Consider the following 15,132-nt stretch of genomic DNA (forward strand, 5'->3'; position numbering starts at 1 on the left):
GCGATCCAATCAGGTCATGACGAACCAAACCCCCCCCCACTGCTGCAGGGACGAGCGGCGTTAAAAGGCCGGCCGAAATGTTTCTCCCACTGATTTACTCGATCCACTTAATTAATTCAGCAGGTTCGAGGTTCTTGTGTCTGCAGGCCGGGAAGAGGCGCCAATACCTGTGTGAAGCTCAGCCTGGACCACTTATGTTGGTGGGGAGGGATAAAGTTATTGGCATGATCATGCTGTCTTCAAGAGAGTCTGCATGACAAAAGAGGCAGTGCTTGGGATCTGAAAATGCATAAAGGTAGCTAGGTTCCCAGGACCTGGTCGAATGTGGGAAGCTCTGGGAGAAATTGGAGGAGTCCTGGCAGATATATTTATTATCATGGTTGGCACAAGGAGGGTTGGCTCATGTTGTTCCGTTTTAAAAAGGCTATAAGGACAAACTGACGGGCCCAACTGCCAGTTGGGCCAGAAGATAACGGACCAAGCAGCTCTCCTCTCGGCCATGCTCAAGCTGCCAATGTTCTGGGCATTGCAGCCACACGTATTGATCGAGTAGGGCCCAGTTTCACCTTCGACAGATGAACAACAGCATCTGCGACTACTACGTAGTGAGCTCGCTTGACCGGGACACAGCAGTGAGGGCCATCGATTTCCTATGGCAGCTTCCAGTGCAAGGCAAATACGGTGCCACTAACCCACACTTTCGGGCTATGACGGCACTGGCGTGCCACCTGTCTGCTGCACTTGGACAGTTTGGGGGACAGGGCCCCATCCTCCCTCATGAGCGAGATGCTTGCACTCGCCAAGGGGCACAAGCCTTGCCTTCTCTTTGAGCAGATTTTCCTAGAGCAGCTGCCAGAGCAAAGTCGCAGCCCAGACGGACATGCTCTGCAGAGCGAAGAAAGAAAACGACATCTCGGTGGAACAGATCACCAAGTCCTGACCCCAGCCAGCAACAAGACCACAGCAGATGGAGAGGCAAGTGGACTCCTCTACCCAGCCATATTATTTCCATCAATGATAGGGTGGGGGGGGGGGGCATCGATGCCACCCACCCTGCATGTTTCTGGAAAACACCATGCCCAGCTGTTGTTAATGACTGCAACAGTTGGCCATTGTGACAGCCTCCTTCACATGTGGGTCTCTCTGTCAGGAAGGCGGTTCCTTGTGGACACCTGATCCAAAATAAGTATTCTTCCCCCCCCCCATAATGGCCTCTGACACCCACAATGCCAACCAGGGCCCAGCGCCGAGGGTAGCGAACAGCACCTCTATACCCGCACAATCCCCCTTCGATTTGTTGGCCACCAATTTTAAGTAAGCTTTTACTGACGCTGCAGTGGTGCAACCGCTGATTTCCTGCGCGCCTGCTGGTAGACTCGAAAGGGCAGCATTTGGTGCACGCCATATTTTTTCAAATGATGCCCCTGGGGGAAGCCAAACTATTGGGCCCCTCTCAACTTCGTCATGCTGTCCAATGATGTCTTCACACGTATCCTGGTGGAGTTATCCGCAATCGTGGTGCCACAATTCTCCGCAGAACTGAAGCACAGAGTAAGGCACCACATCCTCACTGAGGCCCTCTTCCTCCATGCCAGAGTGTGCCACCTTTCTTCCCCCCCCCCCCAAAAAAAAGCTTGCCCTTGTCAAAGAGGAATTTAAGAAAATGGAGGAGTTGGGGATAATGTGCTGGTTGGACAGCCCTGGGCCTCCCCCTGCACATGGTCCTGAAGGCAGCAGGAGGGCGGAGGCCGTGTGGTGATTACTGACACCTCAATGAGGCCACTACACTAGACAGATACCCCTGTGCTCCATATTCAAGACTTATTACAAGGGGGATGGGTGTTTTCAAAAGCTGATTTAATCAGGGGTTATCATCAAATTCAAGTGCACCCCCAAGGACGTACCCAAAACTGCCAGAATCATCCCCTTCAGCCTGTTCAAATTCATGAGCATGCCCTTTGGGCTTAAGAATGCTGCTCAGACTTTTCAGCAGCTGAAGGATGTGGTGGACCAAGTCCTCCCATTCGTGTTCATCTACCTGGACAATATACTTATTGCCAGCTGCCACCATTCAGAGCACACAGCCCAACTCAGGCAACTGTTCACCCGCCTGTAGGGGTTCAGATGGACCATTAACCCCACCAATTGTCAGCTCAGGCTTCTACCATCGATGCATATCAGCAACAACTTTGATTATGTGCCCCCTTTTTGCGCTCATGGCAGGAAAAATTAAAGACATTGCCTGGGATGGGGAGGCCTCGGAGGCATTCAAGAAGGTGAAGGATGCCACCCTTTTTGTTCATCCCTGATCAGAGGCACCGACCACCCTCACAGTGGATGCCTCCAGCACAGTGGTCAGGAGTCCTCGAACAGCTGATCGATGGGAAATGGCAGCCCTTGGCCTTTTTTCAGCAGGCATCTCCGGCTACCTGAACTTAAATATAGCGCCTTTGACCGGGTGCTATTGGCGCTGTATCTGACGGTCAGGCACTTCTGACACTTTCTGGAAGGCAGACAATTCAAGGTCTTCACAGACCCCAAACCACTGACTTTCGCCTTCCACAAAGTGTCTGACCTGTGGTTGGCCAGGCAGCAGAGGCACTTTTTCTGTGTCCGAATACACCACAGACATCCAACACATTGCCGGAAAGAGCATTGTGGTGGCTGATGCACTCTCCCATCACACCATCAAATCTGTTCATTCCCTATCCCAGGGCATAGACTATTCAGCCCAAGCCAGGGCACAACACGACGACAATGATGATCTCAGGGTACTGGACAGTGCTTTCTGGGCTGTGACTGGAGGATGTCGTCATCACCCCTGGCAACCAGACACTCCTCTGCAACATCTTCACTAGCAAACCCTGCCCCATCATGCTGGCGGCATGGAAACTGCAGCTCTTTGACTTGGTGCACAACTTGGCGCATCCGACCATCAGAATCACAGTAAAGATGGTGGCCAGCAGGTTCGTCTAGCACAGGCTCCACAAGCAGGTTAGTCAGTGGACTAAGACCTGCACACTCTGCCAAGAGTCCAAAATGCAATCTCACACTAAAGCACTTCCTCAGATGTTTGAGCCAGGATGTTTCATTCTTTATCTTTATGTTTAGATCTTGTTCCCACTTTTGTTTGGATTTACAGCTTATTTCATCATTCTCTTTCTCTTGCAGTTTGATGTACATGTTTGTAATAAATCTTTTAATTATCATTGTGTCTGTAATCACATATTCAAAACTGCTTCCTTCTGGTAATTAATTGGATTAAAGCATTATATAAGGGACCATTGGTGAAGGTGACAGTAAATGGATATATATCAAACCAATTTAAATTAAGCAGGTCAACTAGGCAGGGATGTCCACTATCTCCCTCACTGTTCGCGTTAGCTATAGAACCACTGGCAGAACTGATAAGAACAGAAAATAAAATAAGAGGGATAAAAATAAAAGAGAAGGAATATAAAATCAGTCTATTTGCAGATGACATCATAGTATACTTAACAGAACCAGAATTATCAATAAAAGAATTACATAAGAAATTGAAGGAATATGGAGAAGTATCGGGGTACAAGATCAACGCAAATAAAAGTGAAGCGATGCCAATGAATAATGTGGATTTCACAAAGTTTAAGAAAGAATCACCATGTAAATGGCAAACACAAGCAATTCAATACCTAGGTATTAGACTAGAGAATAATCTAGGCCATCTACTATCAGCCATTAATGAAGAAATTACAACATGACTTAGAACATTGGAAAGATTTACCACTAACAGTGATAGGAAGGGTAAATTGCATTAAAATGAATATCTTTCCAAGGATACAATACCTATTTCAATCGTTACCAATTCACCTAACAGAAATTCTTCAAGGAGCTAAACAAAATAATAAGGAATTTCTTATGGAAAGGGGGGAAACCGAGAATAGCACTAGATAAATTAACAGAATGGTACAAACAAGGGGGCTTACAGCTACCAAACTTTAAGAGTTATTATAGTGCCGCACAATTAAGATACCTATCAGATTTTTATCAAACAAGGGAAAAACCAGATTGGACCAGATTAGAGCGAGACAAATTAGGGGAGAAGGTACCTGAACATATACTATATAAGTGGGATGAAAAGCTGGTGTAACATTGGAATTCACCAGTACTGCACCATCTGCTCAACATTTGGAAGAAGATTCATTTAGAAAGGAAAAAAACATTATCAACTACCAAAATTAATATATTTTTTTTACACACTATAAACCATATTGACCAAGATACATAGACATTTTTCTTCTTAAATATATACAGTGTCATTTTTTCCCCCTCCCTAAACCCCTTCCCCATTTATTTATAGTTCAATCTATAAGATACATTAAACCCATTAAACAATGTTGTCACTTAATAAAAATAAACAAGAAATTTTACTGAGTCAAGTTTTTTTTGTTATCTCCTTCTGTCATTTTAGGTGGTGGAAGTCCACGGTAGGGTTTCTCTATTGTGTTTCATGTATGGCTCCCATATTTGTTCGAATATTGTAATGTTATTTCTTAAATTATATGTTATTTTTTCTAATGGAATACATTTATTCATTTCTATATACCATTGTTCTATTCTCAAGTTGTCTTCTAATTTCCAGGTTGACATAATACATTTTTTTGCTACAGCTAGGGCTATCATAACAAATTTTTTTTGTGCTCCATCCAAATCGAGTCCAAATTCTTTGTTTCTTATATTACTTAGGAGGAAGATCTCTGGGTTTTTTTGGTATATTGCTTTTTGTGATTTTATTTAATATCTGGTTGAGATCTTCCCAAAATTTTTCCACTTTCTCACATGTCCAAATTGCATGAATTGTTGTTCCCGTTTCCTTTTTACAGCGAAAACATCTGTCTGATACTGTTGGGTCCCATTTATTTAACTTTTGATGTGTGATGTATAGCCTGTGTATCCAGTTATATTGTATCATGCATAACCTCGTTTTTAGTGTATTTCTCATAGTTCCGAAGCATAGCTTCTCCCATGTTTCATTCTTTATCTTTATGTTTAGATCTTGTTCCCATTTTTGTTTAGGTTTACCGTTTGTTTCCTCGTTCTCCTTTTCTTGCAGTTTGATGTACATGTTTGTTACAAATTCTTTAAATTATCATTGTGTCTGTAATCACACATTCAAAATTGCTTCCTTCTGGTAACCTCAGACTGTTTCCCAATTTGTCCTTCAAGTAGGATTTCAGTTGGTAGTATGCAAACATTGTATCGTGAGTTATATTATATTTATCCTTCATTTGTTCAAAGGATAATAATTTATTTCCCGAAAAACAATTTTCTATTCTTTGATCCCTTTTCTCTCCTATTCTCTAAAGGAAAGGTTATCTATTGTTAAAGGGATTAGCTGATATAGCGTCAATATTAATTTTGGTAGTTGGTAATTTGTTTTATTCCTTTCTACATGAATCTTCTTCCAAATGTTGAGCAGATGATGCAATACCGGTGAATTTCTACGTTGCACCAATTTTTCATCCCATTTATATAGTATATGTTCAGGTATCTTCTCCCCTATTTTATCTAGTTCTAATCTGGTCCAATCTGGTTTTTCCCTTGTTTGATAAAAATCTGATAGGTATCTTAATTGTGCGGCTCTATAATAATTCTTAAAGTTTGGTAGTTTTAAGCCTCCTTGTTTGTACCATTCTGTTAATTTATCTAGTGCTATCCTCGGTTTCCCCCCTTTCCATAAGAATTTCCTTATTATTTTCTTTAACTTCTTGAAGAATTTCTTTGTTAGGTGTATTGGTAATGACTGAAATAGGTATTGTATCCTTGGGAAAATATTTATTTTAATACAGTTTATCCTTCCTATCAGTGTTACTGGTAAGTCTTTCCAATGCTCTAAGTCGTCTTGTAATTTTTTCATCAATGGATAGTAATTGAGTGTATGTAGATGGCCGAGGTTTTTATTTAGTTGTATACCTAGGTATCGCATTGCTTGTGTTTGCCATCTAAATGACAATTCTTTCTTAAACTTTGTGAAATCCGCATTATTCATTGGCATTGCTTCACTTTTATTTGCGTTGATCGTGTACCCCGATACTTCTCCATATTCCTTCAATTTCTTATGTAATTCTTTTATTGATATTTCTGGTTCTGTTAAGTATATTATAACGTCATCTGCAAATAGACTGATTTTATATTCCTTCTCTTTTATTTTTATCCCTCTTATTTTATTTTCTGTTCTTATCAGTTCTGCTAGTGGTTCGAAAGCTAATGCGAACAGTGAGGGAGATAGTGGACATCCCTGCCTTGTTGATCTGCTTAAGTTAAATTGTTTTGATATATATCCATTTACTGTCACTTTTGCCAATGGCCCCTTATATAATGCTTTAATCCAATTATTATATTTCTCTGGTAGGCTGAATTTTTGTAGTACTTTGAATAAGTAATTACATTCTACTCTGTCAAAGGCCTTCTCTGCATCCAAAGCAACCGCTACTGTTGGAGTTTTATTTCCTTCTACTGCATGAATTAAGGTAATAAATTTACAGATATTGTCTGTTGTTCGTCTTTTTTTAATAAATCCAGTTTGGTCTAGATTTACTATTTTTGGTACATAGTCGGACAATCTGTTTGCTAATAGTTTAGCTATTATCTTATAATCTGTGTTAAGTAGAGATATTGGTCTATATGGCGCTGGTGCAAGTGGATCTTTCCCTGTCTTTGGTATTACTGTAATTATTGCTGTTTTGCATGAATCTGGTATGCTTTGTGTTTTATAAATCTGGTTGATTACTTCCAGGAGGGGAGGAATTAATAAGTCTTTAAATGTTTTATAGAATTCTATTGGGAATCCATCCTCTCCTGGTGTTTTATGGTTCGGTAGTTTTTTTTAATATCTCCTGTAATTCTTCTATTTTAAATGGTTTTATTAATTTATTTTGCTCCTCTGTTTGTAATTTCGGTAGTTCATTTTAGTTAGAAATTCATCTATTTTGTTTTCTTTCCCCTCGTTTTCAGTTTGATATAGTTGCTCGTAGAATTCCGTGAAGTTTTCATTGATCTCCGTTGGATTATATGTAATTTGTTTATCCTTTTTCCTTAATGCAAATACCATTCTTTTAGTTTGTTCTGTCTTAAGCTGCCACGCTAGAATTTTGTGTGTTTTTTCTCCTAGCTCATAATATTTCTGTTTTGTCTTCATTATGTTCTTCTCCACCTTATATGTTTGTAGTGTTTCATATTTTATTTTTTTATCTGCCAATTCTCTTCTTTTAGTTGTATCTTCCTTTATTGCTAATTCTTTTTCTATATTTGTTATTTCCCTTTCCAACTGTTCTGTTTCCCGATTGTAGTCCTTCTTCATCTTAGTTACATAACTTATTATTTGCCCTCTGATGAACACTTTCATTGCGTCCCATAGTATAAACTTATCTTTCACTGATTCCGTATTTATTTCAAAGTACATTTTAATTTGTCGTTCAATTAATTCTCTAAAATCCTGTCTTTTAAGTAGCATGGATTTTAATCTCCATCTATACATTCTTGGTGGGATGTCCTCTAGCTCTATTGCCAATAACAGGGGTGAGTGGTCCGATAATAGTCTAGCTTTATATTCCATTTTCCTAACTCTCCCTTGAATGTGGGCTGATAACAGGAATAGGTCTATCCTTGAGTAAGTTTTATGTCTGCCCGAATAATATGAATATTCCTTTTCCTTTGGGTGTTGTTTCCTCCATATATCCAAAAGTTGCATTTCTTACATCGATTTAATTATAAATTTGGTTACTTTGTTCTTTCTGTTAGTTTTTTTTTCCAGTTTTATCCATGTTTGTGTCCAAATGAAGGTTAAAGTCCCCTCCTATTAGTATGTTCCCTTGCGTATCTGCTATCTTCAAAAAGATATCGTGCATACATTTTTGATCTTCTTCATTAGGTGAATATACATTGAGTAAATTCCAAAACTCGGAATATATCTGACATTTTATCATTACATATCTCCCTGCTGGATCTATTATTTCCTCTTCTATTTTGATTGGTACATTTTTATTGATTAATATAGCTACTCCTCTGGCTTTTGAATTATATGATGCTGCTGTTACATGTCCTATCCAATCTCTCTTTAATTTCTTGTGTTCCACTTCAGTTAGATGTGTTTCTTGTATGAATGCTATATCAATTTTTTCTTTTTTCAGTAAATTTAACAGTGTCTTCCTTTTGATTTGGTTATATATTCCATTAATATTTAAAATCATATAGTTCAACATAGTAATTTCATACTTTGTTTATCTTTCCTTTCCGTTTCCTCATCACCACCTTCCCTTCTTTTCCATTTCTGCTTTCTTTTTTTGAACACATTATAAGACATTTCTAAAACATAAAATATTTCCACTATTCTCATATCTAAAATTCCTTTAACCCCAATAGTCCCTCCATATACTTGTTATTTGAGGGGAATGGCTACAGGGGTGCCCTACATTGCCTGTCTGTTCCCTTTCCCTCTCCTGACAGTCACCCAGCTATCTTCCTCCTTCCTCATAAGTGTGATAGCGTCCCTGCAACTACTGTCTATCACCTTCTCAGCCTCCCAAATGATCTGGAGTTCATCCAAATACAGTTCCAATTCCTTAATTTTGTTTGTCAGGAACTGCAGCTGGATGCACTTCTCACAAATGAAATCATCAGGGATACTGCTGTCTTCCCTGGCAATCCACATTCTTCAAGAGGTGAGGTAGACTCAAGGGGACAATGGGACTACTGGTGCTGCTGTTTCTTATCTCCATGTCATTCTGTATGCTTCTGAGTTTTGCATTACCAATAGGTACTTGGATCAGTAGAGAAATATCACCAATGTTATTGCTGCCAAATCCACTTGCAAAATAGGCAAGCAATATCAGTAACCTGTCCCAGAGCAACATCCCAATCATTAAAAAATCAACAAATCAGGAAATGTTGGTGATCTGAAATGAAAATAGAACAGTTGGAAACACTCCGCACTCAGTATTTTGTTCCTTTTTTTCCACTATCAGGGCTCCATCCATACCCAACTGACTCCAATGGGTGTCAGACTGGCTGCATGTCAACTCCAGATTTCTGGAATGTGCACACAAAGCTCCGACATCATGGATCAAGTGGCAAAAAGTGGGAAAGAAGAGAACAGTTATATCCTGGATTCTTAAGATAGTGTGACTATTTACAGTTTATCGTATTGTTCATTGTATATCAGTTATCTGCATTTAATTTATTTAAATTTGGTAATACAAGGTTGCTCAGTATCACCAAATCAATCCCTCTTATAACAAATGTATTCAAAGGCCCAATTCCAGATCTTGGGGAACTATTGAGGGATATGATGCTTCATCAGAAGGCATGGAAATTACCATGAAGTGAAATAATGTTTTGCTTTTATGTCTTGGGACTAAACAAAATACAAGTTTAATAATTTTATTTTTGCTGTCTCTTGTGAATAAGCTTAACAATCTTTTAATTGTACGTACTAGCAAAACATACAGATAGCTTTACTGAAGGAAAGCACAAAAACTGCAGATGCTGGAATCTTGAGTAAACAAGGAGATGGGTTATGAAGCATCCAGGGGCAGACATGGCTTGATAAAGGGTCCCAACTTGAGATATTGATGATTTCTAGCTTTAGGTTTACTGTTTTGTTTCATTGTGATTGAGTAACAGTAATGAGTTTGTTAAATGGGTCGTAGTGGTTTTGCTTAAACCAATCTTGAGATGAACCTGTGGTGACTCACTTAACAGCAAGTGAACTGGCTCCCAAAATGGCATTTCTGCTGTGGAAAACATGGAAAATGATCTTCATCCAATGCAGGTTTTTATCTGGACTGATGACATCAATTACGATGTCACTTCCTGTCCATGTGACGGAAGCAGTGATGTATATAAGCCCAGCATGCAAGCCTGGAGCTACCAGTCTTGCACTAGACTCTACATTGACTTCCCAGTATATACATCAACTCGACCACGTGTTCAGTGATTCCACAACGTGTACACCAATGTCTAGAATAGCTCAGATTAGAATACTTCGCTGCATTGGTGACCCCGACAGTCCAAACGATATTTGGACCCCAAAATGGAAAATATTTCTTCAATGCATGCCTTGTATCTGAAACTACCACCGTTTTGGACTTCACAACCATGTGTATGATTTGACCAAGCAGAAGCCCAATTCCATTAGGGGAAGATAACATCTGATCCTACATGGTAAGTGTCCTGGATCAAGAGACAACATGCCGAGTTTCCAATTTCCTGCAGCAGCCTGTTTACTTCACTTGGATGGCTTGGGAGACAGGACCCCTTCCACACTAATGAATTAAATTCTGGCACTAGTGGAATGGCATAGGCCCTGCCTCATGTTCAAGAAGGCTTTCTTGGAGCAGTTGCCAGAAGATATCCACATGCTGCTGGCAGATGGGGGTTTCAGGGATCCACGGAGAGTCACAGCCTGTGCTGACATTCTATGGTGGGCTAATCAAGAAAGCATGACATCTGTAGGACTTGTCACTAGATCCTGTTCACAGCAGCAGGTCCATACAACTCCAACATTAGACTGGCAGCAAGGTTGATCAAATCCATGGTCAGACTGCCAGTAAGCCAGGAGACAACTGGACGATGGTATTTCTACCATCAATGATGGGGCACAGAAGTTCACCGCAGCCGACTTCCCTGTGCGTTTCAGGGAAATGCCAGGGACAGCTGTCGCTAATGCTGCAATGGGTGGTCATCAAGATAGTCTTTTATATGACTGGGATAGATATTCTGGCTGCCCCCTTCAGGGCATTTCACATGTAACAAAAAACCTGGGCCATAAGTGAAAGCCACAAACTGCAGTACTATCCAGACATTTGACACGCGTAGGATCCCACTTCAGTTTGGTGATACTAAGTTCACATGGATGTTCACATTGTCCGTAGTTGCACAACCGCTACTTGGAGCTGATTTTCTCAGAGCACGTGGCCTGCAGATTGATCTAGAGGGAAGAAGGCTCATTCATACCAACACTTTTCAGACCTTCACCTACATGAGGCCAAGCTACTAGCCCCGCATTTTGACTCCATTACTCTTTTGGAGAATGAATTTGCCATGTTATTGGCAGAATTCCCCACAATAATTATGCCGCAATTTACCTTGGCGATGCTGAAACATGGGGTGCAGCACCACGTACCAACTGAAGGGCCACCGCTGCATGCCTGAACTTGCAGGCTCCCTCAGATACACTTCATCTAGCAAAAGAGGAGTTTGAAAGGATGGAGGACATGGGTATTGTGACAGATTATGTTGTGTTTGTATTGTATATAGATATGTTTTTGGGAGATAAATTGGGGAAGGTTTTTTAGTATAAGTCACATACAAACATTTAAAACAGATCTTATTTAAAATACTGTCGCTCTGTTCATGCTAGACACGTCAGCCCCAAAAAAAGCTTTGGAGAATGTCCAAGAGACTTCACTAATGGATTGTTGTTTACAAAAAAGCAACAGATGAAAGAACTTGTAGAGGCCACAGATTGTCTGGAGTAGAACTTGCTGTTCTAAGAGGATCATGTGGTTTTCCAAGCAGAGAGAGTAAAACAGCTTTTCTCTCAGAGAGAGAGAGAGGAATTCAGTTCTACAGTCTGACAGTCAGCAGCAGCAGCTGGGACTGCAACAGGACAAGCTGGCAAGCTTGTGGAAAACCCCATTTAGAAGACGGGTTGTGAGTGCTCAGTTCAGCCTGGTCAAAGCCCTTGTGGTTCATGCAAGAGGAGAGGACTGGCTGTCTAATGTTTCACTTGAAATAAGAGAAACAAAAATGAACTCTGTAGTGACCTGAAAGAAAGAGGTTATCATCTGGAAAACCCTGATGGGGCGAGTTTCTTCAGCAAGACACTGATTAAAAGAAATCAGTTGTGGGTGTCCAGCGAACAACAAATCTCTCTCTGAAAACTGACAAGAACCTTCCTGAGTGGTAACCATTTACCTTTCAAGCACCAAAGCCTAGTGAACTTTATAAATGTTAAATTCTGTGCACAGTATAAGAATTGCCTGCAACCAGTGAACTTGGAAGAATGAGAAGTGAGATTGGACTGTGAACCAAAGAACTTTTCTGCACTTTCATATACATTACATACACTTGCACTTAGAATTAGAAGGGGGTTAAATTAGGTTAGTTAAGTCAATAGTGATAAGTTAAAGTGTGATTCTGTTTTCATGTTTAAAGATAACTTAAACGAATTTTTGTTTAAGTAACCATTTGTCTTGGTGAATGTCTATTGCTGCTGAGTTTTGGGGTCCTCTGGGCTCGTAACAGTATTGTACAATGGTCGGATAGCTCCTTGGTCTCCCTGCTCAATATGGTACCCAAGGCCACAGGCGGATGGACACCCTGCAGTGATTACCGCAGGTTGAACAAGGTTACTGCACCTACCCAGTACTGTATTTACAGGACTTTGTGTCCAACCTGTAGGGACCCCGTATCTTTTCCAAGATTGACATGGTCTGGGGATATCATCAGATCCTGGTCCACCTGAATGACATTTCCAAAAATGGCTATTGTTACACCCTTTGGCCTTTTTGAATTCAAAAGGATGTCTTTTGGACTCAAGAATGCCGTGCAGACTTTCCAACGTTTGATGGACAAAGTGGGAAGTGATCTTGACTTTTCCTTCATATACCTAGATGACATTCTTATTGCTAGTCGCAATAATCAGGAACATCTGTCCCACCTGTGCAAGCTTTTCACTCATTTGGATGAGTTTGAACTGTCCATCAACCCGGCCGTGTCAATTCGGGTTAGTGACCATTGACTTTCTACGCCATAGTATCAACAAACATGGAGCAAAGCCACTACCGGCAAAGGTCAAGGCAATCCAAGCATTCGTTAAGCCCAGCACAGTTAAAGGCCTCCAGGAGTTCATTGGAATGGTTAACTTTTATCACTGGTTCCTACCATCAGCGGCTCGCATCATGCGCCCCTTCTTCGCCTGGTGTCAGGCAAGGTAAGGGATGTCACTTGGGACAAAGAATCATCAACAGAGTTTGAGACTGACAGGGAAGCTCTGGTTGTATTGCCAGTCCAATGAAGAACAGATGTTCCGACAGCCCTGACAGAGGATGCGTCCAGTAGGGCAGAGGGAGGGGTGCTTGAACAGTACGTCGATGGGCATTGGAAACCATAGGCTTTCTTTAGCAAGCACCTAAGACCAAGGGCAGTGCTTTTGATTGAGAATTGATGACAATGTACCTAGCTATCCGACATTATGGGTACTTTCTGGAAGCCAGGCATTTCACAGCTTTTATGGACCACAAGCCACTTACATTTGCCTTCACTAAGGTATCAGATCCATGGTTGGCTCGTCAACAGAGACATTTATCATATATTTCTGAGTTCACATTGGCCATTGAAAACATCTCAGGAAAGGCTAACATAGTGGCAGATGCGCTTTCTCGCCTGGCCCAAGGGGTGGATTATGTTGACAAAAGCGCAACAGGCAGATAAAGAAATTCCACATTTTGGAACAGGAGACACGAACCTGAAGCTGGAAGAAATTCCGGTAGGTCTGGGGAGCTCAAACTCCTGTGAGATGTATCTAGAGGTCGTCCTCACCCAATTGTTCCGGTGGCCTGGAGGCGGCAGTTATTTGACGTGGTATTTGTCTGTCCAGATGGTAGCCAACAGATTTGTGTGGCATGGCCTTCGAAAACAGGTCAGCAATTAGGTGAAGACATGCACATTGCCAAACTTTCAAATCCAGCAACACACGAAAGCCCCACTACAATCTTTTGAGCCGAAGTATTGGAGGTGTCACGTGGTTCTCGTTTTCTTCTTACTATAGTGGATCAGGCCACGCGGTGGCCAGAGGCTGTTCCACTGGCAGACGTGACTACTGAAACCTGCTCCAGGGCCCTCATTTCTGCCTGGATGGCAGGTTTTGGTCTGCCAGCACACATCATGTCTGATAGAGGTACCAAATTCATGTCATGCCTGTGGTCAGTAATGGCCACCCTGCTTGGAACCAAGTTGCAACACACAACTGCGTACCACTCACAATCCAACAGACTAGTGGAAAAGTTCCACAGGCATTTGAAATTGGCCCTTATGGTGCATCTGCAGGGACCTAACTGGGCTGACGAATTGCTGTGGGTACTCTTGGGCATACAAACGGCACCTTAGGACGATATAGATGCCTCACCAGTAGAACTGGTCTACGGCACGCCCCTGATGGTTCCAGGAGAATTTGTATCAGACTCACGAGGACAGGAGGAGATGCCTGCAACAGTGCTAAGCAAGCTCCATGAAATGCTCAATTATTTAGCACCTACACCGACATTTTAACACAGTCAGGCCAGGTCCTATATACCCTAGAACTTGCAGGACTGAAAGTACGTTTTCGTACAGAAAGGAGGACACTGAGCCCCATTTCAGCATCTGTATGAGGGTTCCTTCAACATACATTTTGGGCATGGGAGGAAGCTTCAAACCTGCCCATCTGGATATGGACAAACCAGTTGTGGTTCAGGTGCCTCAGCAGAGAAGAAGGCAAACAAAAAAATATACAGACTTTGGAAGTCTGCAGCAGGATTGCCGGTTCTGGGGGAGGGGGTTCATGTGGCAACCCACTTACCAGCAAGCGAACCGGCTCGCAAAATGGTGAATGTGCTGTGGAAAACGCGGGAAATTAACCTGCATCCAGCACAGGTTTTTAATCTGGACTGATGACATAACTGATGATGTCACTTCCTGTCTATATGACAGTAGCCTTGAGGTGTCAGTCTTGCACTAGACTCCATAGAATGTACATACGTCCCAGAATATACATCAACTCAACTTCGCTACAAACCTTTAAATATACTGGTTCAGCCACAATTGTCAAGCTCCAGGCACCACACTTTCAGAAAGACGTTAAAGTTCTAGAGAGGGTGAAGAAGAGATTTTAACCAAAATGATTCAGGAGATTAGTTATGTGGATAGATTGGTATATCTGAGGTTTTTCTCCTTGGAAGGGATGAGGTTTGAAGGAACATTATAGAGGTATTTAAAAATCATGAAAGTTCTTGCTAAAAAGTAACAAATAAAAGTCTGCAGAGCCAATGATTGAAGTAAAAACACAATGTTGGAGAAACTCAGCAGGTCAATGTACTTTATGTAGTAAAGATA

At 41.5% G+C, this 15,132-nt stretch overlaps 1 long non-coding RNA gene across 1 annotated transcript; it reads left to right on the forward strand.

Moving 5' to 3' along the window:
- The first annotated feature begins 59 nt into the window (after positions 1-59).
- On the forward strand, positions 60-15,132 carry LOC138744711 (uncharacterized). The gene is made up of 3 exons (XR_011345713.1): positions 60-2,994; positions 6,444-6,509; positions 9,003-15,132. It is a non-coding gene; the product is annotated as an uncharacterized lncRNA (long non-coding RNA).

Source organism: Narcine bancroftii, chromosome 10 (genome assembly GCF_036971445.1).
Source record: "Narcine bancroftii isolate sNarBan1 chromosome 10, sNarBan1.hap1, whole genome shotgun sequence".
NCBI classification, from domain to species: Eukaryota; Metazoa; Chordata; class Chondrichthyes; order Torpediniformes; family Narcinidae; genus Narcine; species Narcine bancroftii.